The sequence below is a fragment of the Mustela erminea genome, chromosome 4 (genome assembly GCF_009829155.1).
Source record: "Mustela erminea isolate mMusErm1 chromosome 4, mMusErm1.Pri, whole genome shotgun sequence".
Taxonomy (NCBI): domain Eukaryota; kingdom Metazoa; phylum Chordata; class Mammalia; order Carnivora; family Mustelidae; genus Mustela; species Mustela erminea.
The window spans coordinates 150,021,887-150,042,997 of record NC_045617.1 but is presented as its reverse complement, the minus strand read 5'-3'; the positions used below and the strand labels follow the sequence as shown (position 1 = coordinate 150,042,997).

The 21,111-nt window shown below is 44.8% G+C and overlaps 3 non-coding genes across 3 annotated transcripts; 2 read left to right on the top strand and 1 right to left on the bottom strand.

The window, feature by feature from the left end:
- Nucleotides 1–349: 349 nt before the first annotated feature.
- Nucleotides 350–421, top strand: TRNAA-AGC. The gene has a single exon. It is a non-coding gene; the product is annotated as a tRNA-Ala (tRNA).
- An 8,326-nt stretch (nt 422–8,747) lies between these two features.
- TRNAT-CGU lies at nt 8,748–8,821 on the top strand. The gene has a single exon. It is a non-coding gene; the product is annotated as a tRNA-Thr (tRNA).
- An 11,694-nt stretch (nt 8,822–20,515) lies between these two features.
- TRNAA-CGC lies at nt 20,516–20,587 on the bottom strand. The gene has a single exon. It is a non-coding gene; the product is annotated as a tRNA-Ala (tRNA).
- Between the last annotated feature and the right edge of the window lie 524 nt (nt 20,588–21,111).

The window sequence follows — 21,111 nt, the reverse complement described above, 5'->3', positions numbered from 1 at the left end:
CGGGGTACAGGAATGCGCAGACTCGGGGTACTCTGATGTCTTCCTTAGTTAAAGACAGTCATTGGGAACGCGTTTTTCTCTTCCCTGGAAGCATCCTTCCTTTGGTCCACAGACCTTTTGGGGAAAAAGAGAAGAGTGCTCGACTGGTGTTTCTCGGCGGGATCCCCGCCCGGCGCGTTCTCCGCGCCCGGAGCCGGCGGATGCGGGTTGGTCCGGGCGCCTTCCCGGGAAAGAGTGGAAATTGCAGTTCTCTGTCACCGAGAGCCGGACAGGTTCGTTTGAGACGCGGAAGGGGGCGAATTGGCTCCATTTCATGAAGACAGCTTAGAAAAGCCCAGTTTTGTGCAGTGGGGATGTAGCTCAGTGGTAGAGCGCATGCTTAGCATGCATGAGGTCCCGGGTTCGATCCCCAGCATCTCCATTCCTTTTCTCGCCGGCGGGGAAATCGCTTTCTTCTTCCGGCCGCAGCCGGTTCCCGCAGGCTCCGAAAGGTCAGCGTCCTGCTCCCGCGCGCCGGCGGTCGGCAGGGGCGTGCGCGGAGCCTCGCGGCTGGACTCCTGCGCGCGCCCGCAGCCCCGGCCTGTGCTCGCGCCCCGGGCGGATCGCGAGCGGCTTCGGTCCCTCCCGCGTCCGGGAAGAAGAACGCACTTGGCGTTCACCCGCGTCAGCCCTGAGCTGGGAGGTTTGGGCACCAGCTCCCGTCTTCGCTTAGCTTCCGGGCCGGGGCGCAGGGCAGGGAGCCCGCCCGAGCTTTCCCGGGCTGAGGCTCAGCTCGAGCGAGGAGGGGTTCTTCCTCGGACGCGCTGGGTGCATCACCCGCGCCCCCAGCCCCCTCCCCCTTCCCGAACGCGACCTTCACCCCGAGGTCCGGCCGGCGCAGCACCGCAGGCGCGCTCGGCCGGGAGTGAGCTCTGCGCTGGGTTCGCGGGCGAGGCAGGGGGAGGTTTGCGAAGGTGGACTCGCTCCCTCCCGCTCCTCCCTCCCTCCCTCCCTGGCTCCCCCTCCCTGGCTCCCTCGCCCCCGACCGCCCCCCGGAGGAAGCTGGTTTGCAAAGTGCACACTCCCTCTCTCCCCAGGCCTCTCCTCCCTCTCTCCCTCCTTCCTCCCTTCTCGCACCCCCCCATCCCTAGTTGGCAAAGCTGGTCATTGGGAAGAAGGTAGATCATTTAATAATTCAGGGCCTTCTGGGACAGAAGGGATATACCCTAAATCCTGCTCCCCCAGATTTAAATTTGGAGGTTATCTCTCAGTGAACTGAGAGACTCTGACCTAAACTTACAGATTTCCTGAAATAAAATTATCACCTAGAAAAGGGGAGTTGATACGGGTAACTTGGGGCTAAGTCTTCATCAGGGAGGGCTTATTTTAATGTATCATGTGATTTTGGCTCCTTGATAGAAAATTAATAGTGTTTTTAATAATATTTCAAGAGATGACTATTTTCATTTGATAAAGCCAGATCTCATTTTCTGTATTTTTTTCTGCCCAAAGAATATTATGAGGAGCAAAGGTAGAAAGAAAAGGGGCTATTTTCTAAGAACATAGAAGTAAGCAGAGAGTTGACATCAGGGGGAAATTCTCCTTGCCGATCACGATTTCCCTAGCCTTGAAGAAAAGGCTAAAGACTTATTTAGCAACAGTGAAACTTCTCTGAGCCGATACTGAGTTTGGCTGCATTTAGTAGTTTCCACAAAGTCTTGTAGCTAGAGAAAATTAGAGGTCAACCTAGGTTATTCTGTGAAAATATACACCTTATTCTTTTCATTTCAAAGAAAATGAGACATAGTAGACCTATATTGTAGTATGGGGCCATCCTCATACCGTTTAATTTGAAGTTGTGACCACTGATTTCTTGGTGATTTACAATAAAATATGTCCAGGTATGTAGATAGCATACAATGCTAAAATGTCTCTTCTTTCTGTATTGGGTCTTCAGGTACAAAGAGAGGACAGATCCAATCAGAAAAAGCCAATCACATCTCTCACAAAGACATTTACCTATGACCAGAGTCCATTCCAAGCCCTAGGATCTCAGCAAAATGCAACAACTCTGGGAGAGTCCAAACCGGCATGGAAGGAAATCTGACTGTACTTGGTGAAAATCTCTGAAACTTGAAGGAAGTTGCCACCTCTGGTCGCCTGAAATGAACAGCCTACTGAGGGGAAGACTTTGGGGACTGAGGTGCTCTCCCCTACAACAGTGTGAAAGGTGAGTGAGAAACAAGGGCGATGGTTATACTTTATGCATTGAATGTGTTAATGGAAAAAATATTCCTAAGTATATTAATGGTCTGCTCAAAGCATCGAGGGAAGCCTCAGGCTTTCTGTGACCACAGTAAAGGAACATTGTGAAGCTACCAGCTGTAGCTTCAACCTGTGTCGCTGGATTATTGAATCATCGAAGTTCCTAAGTTCTGTAGGTCATATAGGGGCCTGATGAGGAGAGAGTGATGTTGAGAACTGCGGAAGGGTTAGGGGTCTAGGAGCTCCCTGAGCCCTCCGTTTGTGCTGGTCTCCTGGGGGTTGCAGCGGGTGTTTTTCTCTCAGCAACTGAACATCGGTTCACTTTGTGAGCTAGTCAGGGTTCTCTAGAGCAACATACCAGGAGAGAGAGAGAGAGAGAGAGTGTGTGTGTGTGTGTGTGTGTGTGTGGAAAGAGACACAGATAGAGAAAGGGAGAGATCTATTTTAAGAAACTGGCTCACACAACAGTCTGAAATGTGTAGGGCAGGCTGCCAAGTCTGGCAAGGGGTGGTGTTGTAGTCTTGATCCAGAGGTAATCTGGAAGCAGGATTTCTTCTTCCTTGGGATATTCTCTTAAGGCCTTCCGCTGATGGGATGAAACCTCCCTGCGTTATGGAGGGTCGACTGCTTCACGCAAAGTCTACTGATTTAAATGTTAATCACATCTAATCAAAATACATTTGCAGCAACAACTGGACTGGTTTTTGACCAAAAGACTGGGCAGAGAGCTAGCCAAGTTGACACGTTACATTTAACTGTCACACTTTGTTCTTAGATCTTGCAATTCTTTTGTGTAAATTTTTATCCAACAAAAACTGCCGGTTCTCTAGAGAAGCAATGATCCCTGCATTTACGAAGATGTAAGAATCACTTTAAGAAGGAACAGAACGTGTTCTAGGGAAATTTCCAGTATCATTACCTGTAGATGCATTTTGCTTTGTCCATTAACATTTTAGCCACTTAAGGACAAACACTGTTTCTCTTCCCTTTGTGATTTCCCTCAGGCATTTAATTCAGAGCTTTGAAAGTTGAGAAATTCTGGCAATGTCTGATGAGTGGGTGAGACTCCACGGTATGTGGGGCAAATGGGCTCATACTTGGAGTTTTGCAAGTGCCCTGGACTCTTGCTTTACTTCTGCATTATTTTTTTACTGTGATAATGTGAGCGTTTATGCTAAACACTTTCTTTTATTAAAATTAAACTTCATGATGAGATATTTAAACTATAAATACAGAGAATACAACAGACCTCATAAACCCATTATCCAAATCTTTCTAAGAAAATAATTTACCCCTCAGTTTTCATTTCTCTTTCTCTCTCAATGCGTACTCTTCTAGTGTGCATTTTAATTTTTTACCACATGTGTGTATATCTATAAAAATTTGCACTATTTCTCTGTCCCACAGCCCGTATTTATTACCTTCTTTTTGTTCACTGTTTTCTACTTCACACAAATTCCCTGCGACAGAAGGAGACAGAGATAATTAAACTTTAACTGTTATGTAGGTAATCTGTTGAAGAACATATATGTCCAATATTTGCTTCCCCAGCAGTGCCACAAAGGACATCACTGTATGTGGCTCCTTGGACAGTTTGTGAGGAGTTGCTAAATCCTTTATCTGGAAGCGGGATTGTTGAATCTTAAAGTGAGGCTATCTCCGGCTTTTCTAGATATTGCCAAAATGGTTTCCGTACTGCTGGTGCAAAATTTGTATTCCTAGAAACCAATGATAGTGTCTGCCACGCTCTACCAATCCTTGGCATTGTTGAACTTGAAATGTTTTCCAGTAGATGAAGGTAAAAGTATCCTTCAAATCTGCATTACTGGTGAGGTTCAGCATACTTCACATATTTGTTGGCCTTTTATGTTTCTTCTTCTGGGAGCGGAGTCCTTATATCCTTTATCCAAGTTTCTACTGATTGTCACCTTCTGTATTTACACTGGGGCTCATTAGTTTGCTAAGTGATGGTTGCTTCTTAGTCTTGAATTGCGCGCTGCTCTACCACCTGAAGGTGCCTATAGACACAGAGTGGCCCCTCGGTTGGTCCTCAGCCTGGTGAGTGCTGGTGTCTCCCCGGGGCTCACTCGCAAGAGATACATCATACACTTCTCTTCTTGAGCCATGCAAGGACTTGAAAATCTTGTAGCTATGAGTATTGTCCTACCAATTTCCCGGACATTGTTGCTAACAGTTTGGTTCTACCTTGTTCTTTTTTGTTTTGCTTTAATCTTAACACACCACAAATTTATTATCTTATAGTTTTGTAGGTCAGGGTGCAACCCAGCTCTCACAGAGATACCTTGTTCTTCCTAAAGCCATCCAAATGTTACTTAGTATTATAATGCAAATAAATGCTTCTTTTTAAGTGCTGGGCAGCTGGGTGACTCCTCTGCCTTCCACTCAGGTCATGATCCCAGGGTCTTGGGATCCAGCACCACACAGGGCTCCCAGCTCAGTGGGAGTCAGCTTCTCCCTCTCCCTCTCCCCCTGCTTGTGTTCCCTCTCCCACTGTCTCTCTCTCTCTCTCTGTCAAATAAAGTCTTTAAAAAAGTCTAGCTACAGGGGCATCTGGGTGGCTCAGTGGGTTAAAGCCTTTGCCTTCGGCTCAGGTCATGGCCCTCAGGATTCTGGGATTGAGCCCCACATCGGGCTCTCTGCTCAGTGGGGAGCCTGCTTCCTCCTCTCTCTCTCTCTCTCTCTCTGCTTGCATGCCTGCCTACTTGTGATCTCTGTCAAATAAATAAATAAATAATCTTAAAAAAAATAAAAACGTCTAGCTACAAACTTCCTGTTTATTTAGCTCACCACTGCTTTTCACATCTCACTACTTCTTGCTCAATTCCCTTTTCCCTCGAATTAATTACTTCACATTGATCTCAACTAAGATCTTAGTTAATAACACATTTTAAAGGTCTTTATTTAATCCTTATTCTTGAATAATTTAGCTGGATAAAGAATTTTAATCTCAGAGTTATCTTCCCTCAGCACTGTAATCGTATTATTCCATCATTTGTCTGTTGTTGCTCTCTTAGTTTCTAGTGGTACTGATGGGAAACCCACTCTAAGTGTAAGGATGATTTCTTTTTTCATAAACTCACTCATCTTAAATCTGGAAAAAATAAGGTCAGAATTATAAGATTCTCCCATGAAGTAGGACCAAAGTTTATAAGAGGCTAGCATTTGTCAGGAAATAGAAACGGGGTGGGGGGAGAGAAAACTATCACGGCTTTCCTATACTAGAAGTCTGTTTTTACTGACCCAATAACTGAGCGCACTCAGTCCCTGAGGCCACCAGCCGCACCAGCCCGGGCTGCATCCCTCTGCAGCGTGTCCCCCGCCCCCCCACCCCCGCCCCCGGCTGCCCTCAGCCCCCAGTGCAGAAGCAACTGCTGCCTCAGTCTCCGTCTCACTCACCTGCTTGCCCCATTCTCTCACCTCCCCGTCTTCAGCCCCCCAGGCTCCGGCGCTGTGTGCTCCTAGCTCAGTCTTTGCTTTAACTCCCCCAGCGATGGCCCCTTACCCCGTTCTTCCTGTTTGATTCTCCTGCCTTCCGGCTTCCATGCTACCCCGTCCTTAATTTTTCCTTCCCCGGCTGTAGCCGTCTTCCTGCCATTTGTGTGTCCGTATTTCCGTTCGGAGCGGCCCTTATTTATTTCCACGTTCTCCCCGCCTCTGGCTTCCAGGAACGTGGGACCTGGATGGCTGATGAGACGCGCACCTGTGCTTTCTCCCTCCCTCCCTCCCTTTCTTCCTTCTTCCTTCACTGTTTTACTTTCCTATTCTTTTCGCCTTTGAACTTTAGTTTTTGTTCAGCTTTTTACCTAGGGTATAGAAACCTTTCACATGTTCCTCCCATCACCCTCTGTTCACTAGTTCCCTTTTTTTTTTTTTTTTTTTTTTTTTTTTTAATTTATTTGACAGACAGAGATCACAAGTAGGCAGAGGCAGGCAGAGAGAGAGAGAGGAGGAAGCAGGCTCCCTGCTGAGCAGAGAGCCCCATGCGGGACTCGATCCCAGGACCCTGAGATCATGACCTGAGCCGAAGGCAGCGGCCCAACCCACTGAGCCACCCAGGCGCCCCACTAGTTCCCTTTTAAAATAAATTTATTTTGGTTACGTTTGGGGCAAAATGTAGGGGGAAAAAACTTACTTCTTCAGAGGCTGATGGCTAGGATGGTCATAACCAAATAGGGCAAACTACAGGGCATCAGGAATGGGAGTGTGTTATCTCACAGTTCTGGAGACTACAGACCCAAGGTCGGGGCTAGGCAGGATGTTTCTTCTGCTCGAGGGCCCCCCTACTCCAGGATGACTCGATCTTAAACTACTTATCCCAGGGGTCAGGCTGTCAACATACAAATGTTTAGGAGGACAGAATTCAACTGATAACACCTGTTAGCTCGAGTATGTTGACTCGCCTTATTCTCAACAGAGGAAGCGTTCACTGAGGGTCATGAGAAATCACTGCAGTTGCAAAAAATCGCGTTCCTGTATCCACACTCAGGCCTCTCATTTCGCTATTTTGGTCTCATGTTAATCAAGCAGTTTTATATCAGATTCCACCCCCCCCCCCAGGTTATTCGCTGTTTCAGCTCCTTATACATTCCTTTCCCGCAAGTCTGTTTCTGGGAGGTCCTCACTGAAATGGGTTCCACGGGCTCTGCCTCTTTTTAGAGCACCTTCCACACCTTCCTACTCTTGGGCCATGGTCAGATTCTTGGGCCATGGTCAGATTTATTTCATTACAGCTTGGCACAGATTCCTGTTTTGGTTAAATACCTAGAACTAACTTGAAAGTATTAAAGATGGTTTCAAGTGCTACTTGTATAATTTATAATATATGACATTTTGCTAGAAAAACTCTACTAAAGGGAAATGCCCCCCAAATGTACTGAGCTATGGACACAGTACAGAGTACCGTACTGTGGGCTGTATTACCAGCCCATATTAACTGCTCATCTATTGTCTTGTATTTCTTTTATTGTAACACTTACAAACTGTTTTTTTTTTTTTAGATTTTATTTATTTATTTGACAGAGAGCACGCGCGTAAGTAGGCAGAGCAGCAGGCAGAGGGAGAGGGAAAAGCAGGTTCTCTGCTGAGCAGGGAACCCAATGGAGGCTTGATCGCAGGGCTTTGCCATCATGACCTGAGCTGAAGGCAGTAGTTAAACAGCCACCGGGCACCCTACTTAAAAACTGTATGAACATTTGTTTCTGTCATCTGTGGCGGTCTTGAACCTAGTTGTATGCCTCAAACTGTTAGCTCTGACACACAGTAGGCTCTCCAGGCTGCGGCTCATGTTGGGCAGCGGTTCACTGTACATGTTGGCTCCTCAGCTGCACTTTTGTGATGGAAATTTACTCAGTCCTTACCTTAAACCGTGTGGCCAGTTAGAATTCAGTAACGCCATGATCCCTGGTTCACTATGGTTTGGGCGTGCTGTTTCCACACTCGGTAAATACACAGAAAATGGAGTAGTAATGTCGCCCTAGTCCCTAGTCACAGAAGTTTGCTAACATAAATTAAATTTTTAAAAGTGGCCATCCTGGTTTTTAAGAAACTAAGTTTCTCCTCACTGCAAGGCATTCTGGGTGGACGGAAAACAGCAGCGCCAGAACCTTTGGCTCAGGACGGAGTTAAAAAGACAGCGATTCCAAGGCCTTGGCATCCCAGAGCTCCTTCTGGCTTTGCTAGTGTCAACACCAAATTTCTCTGGGCAGTGGGAGCCCGGTAGACGGTGAGGCCCTTGTTCTAATCACTGAAGAATGAATGCTTCGTGTAGGGACTGGGCAGTCAGGTGATTGTATTTAGCTCTCCAAGTTGAGGCTCCCCGGGGGGAAAATGCAGGAGAGCAGCCTGTGCAAACAGCAAAACTAAGTGGAGAGCGAGGCATCTGCTCGGCCACCGCCGCGAGCCGTGCGTCCACCTGTGCACCGTGGTCCTGGTCCCAGGGGGAGACCAGGACCTGGAGGCCCAAGCACCGGGCGGGTCAGTGACCCCGGAGCGAGCCGCCTTCTGCGGCTATCGCCGCTGCGTCCTCAGGCCAAGCCTTCTGGAAGGCGCTAGGAGTCTGGGGCGCTGGGGTTGGCTTTGGATGCAGGGCACAGGTGCGCGCTCCTGCAGCAGCCCGAAGCGCCGTCCTGGGGGAAAGCTGGAAGGACAGCCTTCGCTAGAGCGGCCGGTCGCCGTCGCCAGCGCGCGCGTCCCAGAGCAGTGCGGTGTCCCCGGCAGAAGCCCGGGCCTGCGCACAACGCCCGAGCACGGCTCCTCCCTTTCCCGTTCCGCGGGGCGCGCAGGCGGTTCCCGGGGCGGAGAGCGCACGCATGCGTCCTGCCGTGCACGCCGACCTCGGGCTCCCGCGCCCCCTCCGCGCGCCTTCGGCTCCGGCCGGGCTGCCCACGCCTAAGGGCTCGCGCGGATGCGCACGAGGGTGGCGCGGCTGTGCGCCTAATCGAGGACACAGTGATCAGAAAAGCACCTGCGCTGTCTGCGCGGCTGGCTCCGTGGCTTAGTTGGCTAAAGCGCCTGTCTCGTAAACAGGAGATCCTGGGTTCGACTCCCAGCGGGGCCTCTCCAGGTCGTTTTGTTGTTCTGGCGATTCGCATTTTTTAGTCCGAAACCAGCTTCCTTCTCAGTGTCTCCTGCTTGGGAGCTCTGATCCCTGCAGCCTCTCCAGACACCTGCATTCGTCCTGACTCTGCCTCTCCACGTGACTTGTAGGTTTCTGCTGTGGATTGAACTACTTGGGTGCTCAAGATCCGTCCTAGACAGAATTTCTAAAATAAAATGGAAAATTTTAATTCAAGCCATTTAAAAATATATTCTGCTGGGGGCACCTGGGTGGCTCAGTGAGTTAAAGCCTCTGCCTTCCACTCGGGTCGTGGTCCCGGGGTCCTGGGATCGAGCCCTGCATCGAGCCCCACATCGGGCACTGCTCGGCGGCGAGCCTGCTTCCCTTCCTCTCTCTCTTCCTGCCTCTCTGCCTACTTGTTATCGCTGTCAAATAAATAATAAATAAAATCTTTAAAAATATATATATATTCTGCTGGTTATCCAAATCCAAGCTGTCTTACTTATTACCTCCTGCACGGTTACAATTTATTGAACACTATTTTTCACTTTGTGTATTTTCTCACATACCTTTAAAATCCCTAAGAAATACCCATAAAAGTAAGCATTATTCACGTTTTATGAGTAACAAAAGAGAATCAGAGAGAAGCGAAGTAACTTGCCCAAATCATAGCTAGTAAACAAATAATCAAGCTAGGGTCTTAACCTAATATTTCTCAGTTCAGAGTCATGGTCTTGCATTTCAAGTAATTTTATTTATAAAATCAAAAAGTATCCATATGGTTTAGAATAATGGTTCCTAAAATTGTATGGCAATGAAATCATTAGATTATCTGATGAAAATTTGGTTATAACCACCACTAAAAGCAAAAAGCCAACAGGCATACGGATAAATTTTGTATATTCTTTCAAGATGTTCACTGACCTGGGAATGCAAACCGGTGCAGCCACTCTGGAAAACAGCATGGAGGTTCCTCAAAAAGTTGAAAATTGAGCTATCCTATGACCCAGCAATCACTTTACTGGGTATTTACCCTAAAGATACAAATGTAGGGATCCGAAGGGACACCTGCACCCCAATGTTCATAGCAGCAATGTCCACAAAAGCCAAAGTATGGAAAGAGCCCAGATGTCCATTGACAGATGAGTGGACAAAGAAGATGTGGTATATACATAAAATGGAATATTACTCAGCCATAAAAATGAAATATTGCCATTTGCAATAATGTGGATGGAACTAGAGGGTATAATGCTATGTGAAATAAGTTAAACAGAGAAAGAATTATCATAGGATCTCAGTGATAATGTGGAATTTAAAAAACAAAACAGAAGATCATGGGGAAGAGAGGAAAAAAATAAAACAAGACGGGATGGAACTAGAGGGTATAATGCTTAGCAAAATAAGTCAATTGGAGAAAGACAACTATCATATGATCTCTCTGATATGAAGAAGTGGAGATGCAGTGTGGGGGGATTTAGGGGGTAGGAAAAGAAAAAATGAAAGGTGGGATTGGGAGGGAGACAAACCATAAAAGACTCAATCTCAAATAACAGACTGAGGGTTGCTGTGGGGAGAGGGGACTGGAGAGGGTGGTGGGGATATGGACATTGGGGAAGGTATGTGCTATGGTGGGTGCTGTGAAATGTGTAAACCTGGCGATTCACAGACCTGTACCCCTGGGGATAAAAATACATTATATGTTTATTAAAAAAATAAATTTAATAAAAAAAGTAAAATAAAACAAGACGAACCCAGAGAGGGAGACAAACCATAAGAGACTTAACTGTAGGAAACAAACTGAGGTTTGCTGGAGGGGAGAGGGGTGGGGTCACTGGGTGATGGCCGTGGGGAGGGTATTTGTTGTAATGAGCACTGGGTGTTGTGTAAGACTGATGAGTCACAGACCTGTACCCCTGAAACAAGTAATACATTATATGTTAACTAATTGAATTGAAATAAAAAAAAAGAAGATGTTCACAGATCTCCTACATTCTTGGGTGCTTATGAACCATTGAATTAAATGTAAATTACATCTTCTATCTCTAAGGAGATAAGAGCATAGTGGGGAAGGAGGAGGAGATGGAATCAATTACATGATCACTAAGAGAAAGAAAATATCATGTAGCTATGATAAATGCTTCAAGAATAATGACTAAGATTTAGGAGAACATATGCAAGAGATGTCATTTACTCAGGGAATTCGAAGAAGGAGACTTGAGTTGGAAAGTAAACGAAGAATTTTGTAGGAAAGAGAGGTAAAGCATAGAGTCATCCAGGCAGAGGAAACCAGGCAAAGTGCATAGGACTGAAGGAAAGCCAGCACAGCTAGAGCAGAAAAGAGGCACACAGGCTGGGGCGCCTGGGGGGCCCAGCCGTTAAGTGTCTGCCTTCAGCTCAGCCCCTGATCCCAGGACCCTGGGATCAAGCCCCACATCGAGCCTCACATGGAGCCCTCTGCTCAGCGGGGAGTCAGCTTCTCCCTCTCCCCCTCCCCCCTGCTTGTATTTCACCGCTCGCTGTCTCAGTCCCTGTCCAATAAGTAAGTAAATTCTAAAAAATTTTTTTAAAAAAGATGCCCACAGGGAGGATGAGAAATGAGGCAGGAAAAGGATACAGTTAACCCATGAGAGGCTTTTATCTGTCATGTTGGGGTGTTTTAATTTTATACTAAGAGCAATCACAGTGTATGTGAGTCAACATGAACACATAATCATTCTGAAAAATGTGAAATTTCAGATTTATTTTCCTAAGTTATTTATTGTTTTCTTTTTGGAAAATAGATTTAAAAATTTAAAAAGATTTTATTGGGGCACCTGGGTTGCTCAGTCGTTAAATGTCTGCCTTTAACTCAGGTCATGATCCCAGGGTCCTGGGTTTGAGCTCCGCATCAGGCTCCTTGCTCAACTCGAAGCCTAATTCTCCCTCTCCTACTCCCCCTGCTTGTGTTCCCTCTCTCACTGTGTCTCTCTTTGTCAAATAAAATCTTTTAAAAAACAAGTAAATAAAAATATTTTTTAAAAAAGATTTTAAGGGCGCCTGGGTGGCTCAGTGGGTTAAGCCGCTGCCTTCGGCTCAGGTCATGATCTCAGGGTCCTGGGATCGAGTCCCGCATGGGGCTCTCTGCTCAGCAGGGAGCCTGCTTCTTCCTCTCTCTCTCTCTGCCTGCCTCTCCAACTACTTGTGATTTCTGTCAAATAAATAAATAAAATCTTTAAAAAAAAAAAAAAAAAAAAGATTTTAAGCAGTATAACAGAGGTGCAGAAAGCAGAAGTATAAGAAATAAGGGGAGTTGGCATTAAGTTTTAAGGAGAAAATTCCCCAGATTGAGAAAGCCTATTTCTATAGCTCCCAGGGAGGTATTGCTTGAAAATGACTCCTTCCCAAGATGTTGTTAGAGTGATCTTTGGGAGAAAAATCAGTAGATAGATCCATTCCCTCTGCTTAATTATAACAATCCTATTATAACAATTATATATAACAATTATATATATAACAATATATATAACAATTATATATATATAATTATATATATAATTATATATATTATATATATATATAATATTGTTATATATATATATAATTATATATATATTATATATATATAATATATATATAATATATATATAATTATATATATATATATATATATAACAATTATAACAATCCTTTTCTCTTTCTCTCTCTGCTTAAATAGGTGAACTCACTGATGTAGTCCTGAACATTCATTTGTGCTAATGGGAAGTTCTCTTTGGAAATTTAAACTCTCCATTCTGTTTCTTCTTGGATCTTCCTAACTATTGATGTAAAAGAATTTAGAAGTTAACTTTTCTAAGTTTTGTTTTATTTTGTTTTGTTTTAGTTTTTGAGTTCCAAAAGGGTTTATCTAAGGTGCCTTAATGGAGATTTGCCATCTCCTCAAACTCAACCAAAAGTTCAATCAGTTTCTTTTTTTTAAAATTAACATATAATTTATTATTGTTTCAGGTCAGTGACTCATCAGTACTACACACTTAACAGCACTCACCATAGCACACACCCTCCCCAATGTCCATCACAAAGCCACTCCATCCTTCCTACCCCGCTCCCCTTCAGCAGCCCTCAGTTTGTTTCCTGACATTAAGAGTCTCTTATGGCTTGTCTTCCTTTCTGGTTTCATCTTCTTTCATTTTTCACTCCCTAACCCCATGATCCTCTGTCTTGTTTCTCAAATTCCTCTTATCAGTGAGATCATTTGATAATTATCTTTCTCTGATCAACTGATTTCACTTAGAATAACATCCTCTGGTTCCATCCACGTTGTTGCAAATGGCAAGATTTTGGGGTTTTTTGATGGCTGCGTAGTATTCCATTGTATATACATTCCATTGTATATATATATATACATTGTATATATATACATACATGTATATACATTGTATATACATACATATATGTATATACATTGTTTATACATCTTCTTTATCCATTCATCTGTTGATGGACATCTAGGTTCTTTCCATGGTTTGGCTATTGTGGACATTGCTGCTATAAAGATTCGGGTGCATGTGCCCCTTTGGATCCCTACATTTGTATCTTTAAGGTAAATACCCAGTAGTTTGATTGCTGGGTCATAGGGTAGCTCTGTTTTCAACTTTTTGAGGAACCTCCATACTGTTTTCCAGAGTGGCTGCACCAGCTTGCATTTCCACCAACAGCATAGGATGGTTCCCCTTTCTCTGCAGCCTCGCCAGCATCTGTCATTTCCTGACTTGTTAATTTTAGCCATTCTGACTGGTGTGAGGTGGTATCTCATCGTGGTTTTGCTTTGTATTTCCCTGATGCTGAGTGATGTGGAGCAATTTTTCATGTGTCTGTTAGCCATCTGGGTGTCTTCTTTGGAGAAATGTCTGTTCATGTCTTCTGCCCATTTCTTGATTGGATTTTTTGTTCTTTGGATGTTGAGTTTGATAAGTTATTTACAGATTTGGGGTACTAGAGCTTTATCTGATATGTTATTTGCAAATATCTTCTCCCAATCCGTTCTTTTTTTTTTTTTTTTTTTTGACTTTACTTTGCTGTGCAAGAGCTTTTGATCCTGGTGAAGTCCCAGTAGTTCATTTTTGCCTTTGCTTCCCTTGCCTTTGGCGATGTTTCCAGGAAAAAGCTGCTGCGGCTGAGGTAGAAGAGGTTGCTGCCTGTGTTCTCCTCAAGGATTTTGATGGATTCCTTTCTTGCATTGAGGTCCTTTATCCATTTTGAGTCTCTTTTCGTGTGTGGTATAAGGAAATGGTCCAGTTTCTCTTTCCTGCATGTGGCTGTCCAATTTTCCCAACACCATTTGTTGAAGAGACTCTTTTTTCCATTGGACATTCTTTTCTGCTTTGTTGAAAATTAGTTAACCATAGAGGTGAGGGTCTATGTCAGAGTTCTCTCTTCTGCCTACAGTGCCTTTTTAGCAAAAGAAAATCTTTGATTGTGTGCTGAATTCAGCTGTCATGTTCTCTCATCTCCTTGCATCTATGGGCTTTCTTTTTATGACATTGGCATTTTTGAAGAGTACAGGCCAGTTATTTTGTAAAATATTCCATAATTTGGCTTAGTCTGCTATCTACTCACAGTTAATTCAGGCGATGTGTTTTGGATGGGAATTCAAAACAACTGTCAGTGTGCTTTGTCAGTGCATCATCTCAGCAGACATACAATGTCAGTTGTCCCATTACTAGTGGTGTTAATTTTTTTTTTTAAAGATTCTGTTTATTTATTTGACAGACAGAGATCACAAGTAGGCAGAGAGGCAGGCAGAGAGAGAGAGAGGAGGAAGCAGGCTCCCTGCTGAGCAGAGAGCCCGATGCGGGGCTCGATCCCAGGACTCTGAGATCATGACCTGAGCCGAAGGCAGAGGCTTTAACCTACTGAGCCACCCAGGCGCCCCACTAGTGGTGTTAATTTTGATCATTTGCTTATGATGATGTCTGCCAGGTTTCTTCATAATTCCTTTATTATTATTGTAGTTAATAAGTATCTTGTGAGGAGATACTTTGAGACTATGTAAATATCCTCTTCTCATTCAACATTTACATATTTACCATTCATTGATGATCCTTGCCTAAATCAATTATTAATTTAGTGATTTCCAAGTGGTGATTTTCTAAATATCATTCTTTCTACATTTATCACTTGACTTTTTATTATAAGAAGAGTATCTTTCTTCTTCGTTCACTTGTTTCTTTTTTGTTTGTTTGTTTTAAAGATTTTATTTATCTCAGAGATAGAGCACAAGTAGGCAGAGCAGCAGGCAGAGGGAGAGGGGGAAGTAGGTTCTCTGCTGAACAGGGAGACTGATGCAGGGCTGGACACCACGAAGTGACTGGAAGGCAGACGCAGACGCTTAACCCACTGAGCCACCCAGGCGCCCCATGACTGGTTTCTTTGTATGGACTCATGCATTGGTTGTTTTTGTATTCAGTAGGTTAAACTCATTACTGTCAGCATTTATTTTGATGTTTCTTAATCTGAAGCACAATTCTGAGTTCCGTGTAGGAAACAGGAAGCGCTTGGAATATTTAAGCGGGAAGGATATAAAAACAGTCAATGGGTTAGTAGGAAGTCAGAAGTGATTGAGAAACAGACTTTAACCCAGACCTTCAAGTGTAACTCCAACTCCAGACAGTGTCTGTCGGCCCCTGTTCTTGCTGTCCCGGATCTAAAACATACGGTGCGGACAAGTGATCTGCAAGGGGGTTTGGCAGTGCCGCTGCGGGGTGCCCGGCGCGCCCGGTCCCTGTGGTCTCTGGGACGCGAAGGTGAGCTTGGCAGACTGCTTTCTCCAACTCCCTCCTATTTACAGAGGGAGCCGGCCACACGGGCATGCTGGGGTTAATGCAGAGCGTTAAGCTCCGCCACAATACCTGGCTCGCTAAAATGTAATGAGGGAGGCCGCTGGGGGTGGGGGAAGGTTTCCGAGGAGGGGGGGCTTTGGAATGCTGCGGGGAGTTGCCCTCAGGAGCCTTCTTAGCCGAAACAGCTGCCCCGGCATTTCCCCTAGGCTGTGCTCAGCAGAACTCTTAGAACTGGCTGATCAGCTTATGGTGTTTTCTGTAAGCAGATCCTCCTAGTCCAATAAGACCCCTTATCCCACATCCTGGCTTGAGAAAGTGATGAGGATCTGTGACTCTCCGGAAGGACCAGTAAAAGCAGGAGCAAAGAAGAGCTGCGGGTGTAGGTCTCTGAGCGTGGACCCCCCTGCCTTCTCGTCTCTTTCCCAGCAGCCGGGAGTCCTCTTGCATCCGGCTGTCTGGGCCGGGGAGTGCTGACCCTTCCCGGAGCTGCTGCAGAAAGTTCATGGCCACAGTCTTGCTTGTCCAACAGGGAATTGCCAGCATCCGCAGGATAATACCCTGTTTTGTAAATCTATCAGCAGTGTGCCTAGTAAATGTTTGAATACCCTTTGTATCAAGAGCCTTAGGTAAAAGGGGTTCTGGGAAACACGCTTGCAGCTTTCCAAGCCCTCAGTGCAGAATGTCGGCCAGAAGAAAGTGGGAACTGGTGCCGACTCCCATAGGTGTCCAAGAAATGTAAACTCTTACCCTGGCATGTGAAGAGAGAGGTAACAATAACATGGGTTATTTTTTAGAAATTGCTTCCTGGGGGCTCGAGCCCCACATGCTTGCTGAGCAGGGAGCCCGCTTCTCCCTCTCCCTCTGCTTGTGTTTCCTCTCTTGCTCCGTGTCCGTCTGTCAAATCAAGAGAAAATTGCCTCCTGGATAGCGTCTAAAATTGCATCAGCTTTCTTGGGCTGCCATAACAAAGTCCCCCAGAAGGGATGGCTGAAACAACAGAAATGTGTTTTCTCACCACAACTCTTGAGCTCTGCAGTTGGGTCTGGGCTGGGTCATTGCTACGGTTTGCCTCCTTGGCTCGTGGATGGCCAGCCTCTTCCGCGGTCTGCGTATGATCTTTCCTTAGGGTGTCTGTGTGGTCATCTCTTATAGGGACACCAGTTACATTGGATTAAGGCCCACCCTCATGAGCTAACTTTAACCTAATTACAACTTTAACGAGCCTATTTCTAAGGACAGTCACACTCTGAAGTACTGGAGGTTAGGACTTCAACATTTGCATTTTGGAGGGACACAATTTAGCCCATAACAAGGATTAAGCACATGTGGAATTTTCTTCAAGTTTTTTTCATTTGTTCATTTGCTGTCTTATTTACCCTTCCAATAGGGATTTGAGCTAAAATGTCCAATAATTCCAGTAAAATATTAGCAAACCAGAAAGGTAGAGTTATGTTTCAGTGCACAGCTTAAGAAAGCGTCAGTGACGGAGTGGAACATCACTTGGAGTTTCTGTGATATTGTGAATCAGAAGAAGTATATATTTGATCCTCATCCCTATTCCTGGCACGGAGTTCCTAAAACCCTTTAAAAGTATTTTGTTTCATTTATCCTTTTTCTCCCCTAAAGATTTGTTTGTTTTAGAAAGTTAGTGTGAATGCAGAGCCCAACGCAGGGCTTGATTCCATGACCCTAAAATCATGATGACTTGAGCTGAAAACGAGTTGGATGCTTAACTGACTGACCCACCCAGACACTACCCCCTTATAAATTTTTAAGTAATAAGAGCACTAGGAGCATCTTTTGGTCTAATGAGGGGGCTCTGGATGGCTCGTGGATGGGACCTTGTCACCAGAAAGACTAAGCTTAGATTAGAAGCTTGGGATTTTCTGCAGCCCTGCCTCCCACCTCCCATTCTCCAGACAGGACAGAGGGGCTGGAAGTTGAGTTAATAATCATACCTACATGAGGAGGCCTCCATAAAATCCTCAAAATATGGGGTTTGGGCATTTCTAGGCTGATGAACACATCCACTTGGAGGGCGACACTCAAACTCCACGGGGACAGAAGCTCCCGTGCTCAGGGTTCTCCCTGTGTGTCTCATGTGGCTGTTCGTCTTTGTCCTTTATCATACCTTAAACTGGTCAGTGTGTTTCCCTGAGTTCTGTGAGCTAATAATCAGGACGGCATGGAAACCTGTGCTTTTGTAGCCAGATCAGACAAGCTGTGGTTATAGCCTGGGGACCCATATTTTTTGCACCTGGCTTCTGCATAGGAGACAGCCTCATGGGACTGAGCCCTTGTGACCTCCAGGTAGTGTCAGAATTGAGCTAAATTGTAGGACATCCACTGGTGTCACAGAATTACTTCATACGGGGAAACCCCCACCCACACCTGGTGTCAGAAGTGTTGAGTGTGATTGTTCTGTAAGAGCAGAGGAGAAACCCAAGAGGGGGACTAATGTGTTCCTTGTAGTTCGTGGTGGGCAAGATAGAGTCAAACACTGGCTATAGAACTCCTGTTGTGGGGCGCCTGGGTGGCTCAGTTGGTTAAGCAGCTGCCTTCGGCTCAGGTCATGATCCCAGCGTCCTGGGATCAAGTCCCACATCGGGCTCCTTGCTCGGCAGGGAGCCTGCTCCTCCCTCTGTCTCTGCCCGCCATTCTGTCTGCCTGTGCTAGCTCTCTCCCTCTCTCTCTCTGATAAATAAATAAAATCTTAAAAAAAAAAAAAGAACTCCTGTTGCAGAGCAGGGAGCCTGGCAGACTCAGAGAAAGAACCTCTGTGCACCTGAGTTTTGAGACTTCTTCCTTCCTTCCATCTGTCTTTAACTAGAGATACAAACTTATTAATTTAATTTGTCTGAATTCAAAACAAGTGCTCATTGGTTAATGAGGGTTTCAGACAAGATATTAACATCTCTTCAAAATATTGTTAAAAGAAATGGCACTTGCAGTTCATTTTAGATGGAAGCACTGTCTGGCACACACACCCCATTATGGATGTCCTCGTGGGTTCGTGTAGTCATCAGTCAAGGCTGCCTTATACAAGTTCTACCTTTGTCCCAGCTGTTGGGTATATAAGGAATAAATTTGCTTGTTTTCGAATTGGTTTCCTTTAGAAATTGATTTATACAATTTTCTTACTTAGGTTTAACAACAATTTTCATCATACTTAGCGTATGTAAATATACTTAAAATTTGAGTTTATCCCTGGCTTATCAGTTTCTCACAAGGTTCACTTAAACTTGATCCAGGCAAGTGAATCATTTTTTTGTTTATGTAGGGTTTTTTGGGGTGTGTGTGTGTGTGTGTGTGTGTGTGTGTTTAGTAGGATTTCTCTATGGAAAGTTCAGGAACCTTATTATTTAGTTTATTATGCTAGTCATCATACAGTACATCGTTAATTTTTGATGTAGTGTTCAGTGATTCATTAGTTGTATATAACACCCAGTGCTCTTCACACATGCCCTCCTGAATACCCATCACCCAGCTACCCCATCCCTCACCCACCTCCCCTCTGAAACCCTGTTTGTTTCCCCCAGTGCATAGGCTCTAAAGGTTGTCTGCCCTCTGATTTCTCCCCCTTCATTTTCCCTTCTCTTCCCCTGTGGTCTTCTGTGTTTAACAGATGAGTGAAGCCACATGATAATTGTCTTTCTCTTTGGCTTATTTCACCTAGCATAATCCCTAGCGTTCCAGAACTTTCCTTTCAATTTTAATGAGAGACCAATTTCTGTTACTTAACCTCAAAGTACCTATTTTTAGCTTCTGTATTAAAAAATTAACGTTGCTCAATCTTAACACATAAAAGATGAATTTCATCTTTGCTCAGGCAAGGGGGGAAATGCAAGTAGAAGTATAGACTTTGACCAAACAAAGTAAGGGGCAGAGTTGTTCCAGAATTTGGGGGTGGGGGGAGCATGAAGAGTTTTGATTTAATATAATTTGATTCAGTTTAATTGAAGCAGCGTTTTGTAGAATCAACGCAAAGCAGACTGTGAGTAAATTGGTGGCATCCCGTTTTCTTAAAACTACAGAGTTATGAGCAATTTTAAAAGATGTTCCTGAATCCTTACTGTAACTCTGGAAAGTGGCTGGAAGTCGAGTCTGAGATTCTGTGTCAGATCATAGCCAAGTTTTTCAAAGCCTCGGTCACTTGAGCCACATCACTCAGGTAACTGGTACTCTGTTCCTACGATATGATTTCCAAGAACAAACTTTCTCAGCCTTTGTTTTTAGAGAACACTTGCTTAGCTTATGTCCCTAGGGACAACTGATAAGAGCAGTTTTGTATAGTTCACAAAAAGAACCAAGGAGAAGCTAGTAACCCCCTCCCTCTCTGCCTAGATGTCTAGCCAGCACCCTCTTCCCTCTCATACCTGAAGACAAGTTCTCCTAGCCTCACTCTAGCTTCCAGCAGCCAACTAATTAGGGATTAGTCACGCTCTTACCATTTATGCCAGCAGGGCACTTTCTGTTCAGCCATTGACTCCAAATATGAGATCTTCTAAAATAGAAGGAATGAGAAAAAGTATTTTAAAATATTTAAAAAATAATGTAGAAGCACTTGTGACCATGGTCACAGAATGGTTGAAAAAGCGAAGTTACAGGAGTAGAAACAAACCAGTCCAGGGTCTCTGCCTAATCTCTCTTAACTCTCCTCCAAGAGAGGGGTAGAGCACCAGTCTGAGTACCCCTGGCAGGGGAAGCACAGTGTATTGTTTTTTTTCAGCAGCATATTTGACTTTATAACTGGAATGAGATCTCATTTACTTGTTTAAAGTTTAAATTGCTTAGAAATAACAAAAGTGCTAAAAACCAAGTACATCTGGTTCAAGATGCAGCATTTCAAAAAGGCACATGGTAGACAGCAACAGCCTGGAGATGCCAGGGATTGAACCTGGGGCCTCATACATGCGAAGCATGTGCTCTGCTGCTGAGCTACATCCCCAGAGCTACAGGGATTATGTGGTAAAAAAATTTTAGGAATACACATCAACTTTTCCCTAAAATATATTTTGTTATACTTTGATGTGCAAGAATAATGTGGATTTTATAGGTCTTGAATGTCAGAAAGAAGGTGTTTGCAAACCAGTATCACTAAAGGCTTTAGAGTCGTTTGAGTCATTTGAAATAAGCCCAGGCCCATCTCAGAACAAGCAGGGAGGGGGGAAAACTGGACTTTATCCTAGCGACCACCGTGCATATAAGGCATTCAGATCAGCAGCCTCTCCGACAGGCCGGCATCAGAAAAAATAGACCCGTGGGTGGCCACAGCGAAGCCCTGGAAAAAAGGAACCGTGTGTAGCACAAAATCCAGCAGTAAGCAGGAGTCACTCCAGCCGGGTAGAGGACGGGCTAGACTCGCCTTGCAAGATGCATTCTGACTCGGGTTCCAGGCATGGCCTTGTCCACAGTCTCAGCCTGGCAGAAGAAGAGCCCACTCCCTAGACTGGGTAGTAAACCTGTATCCTG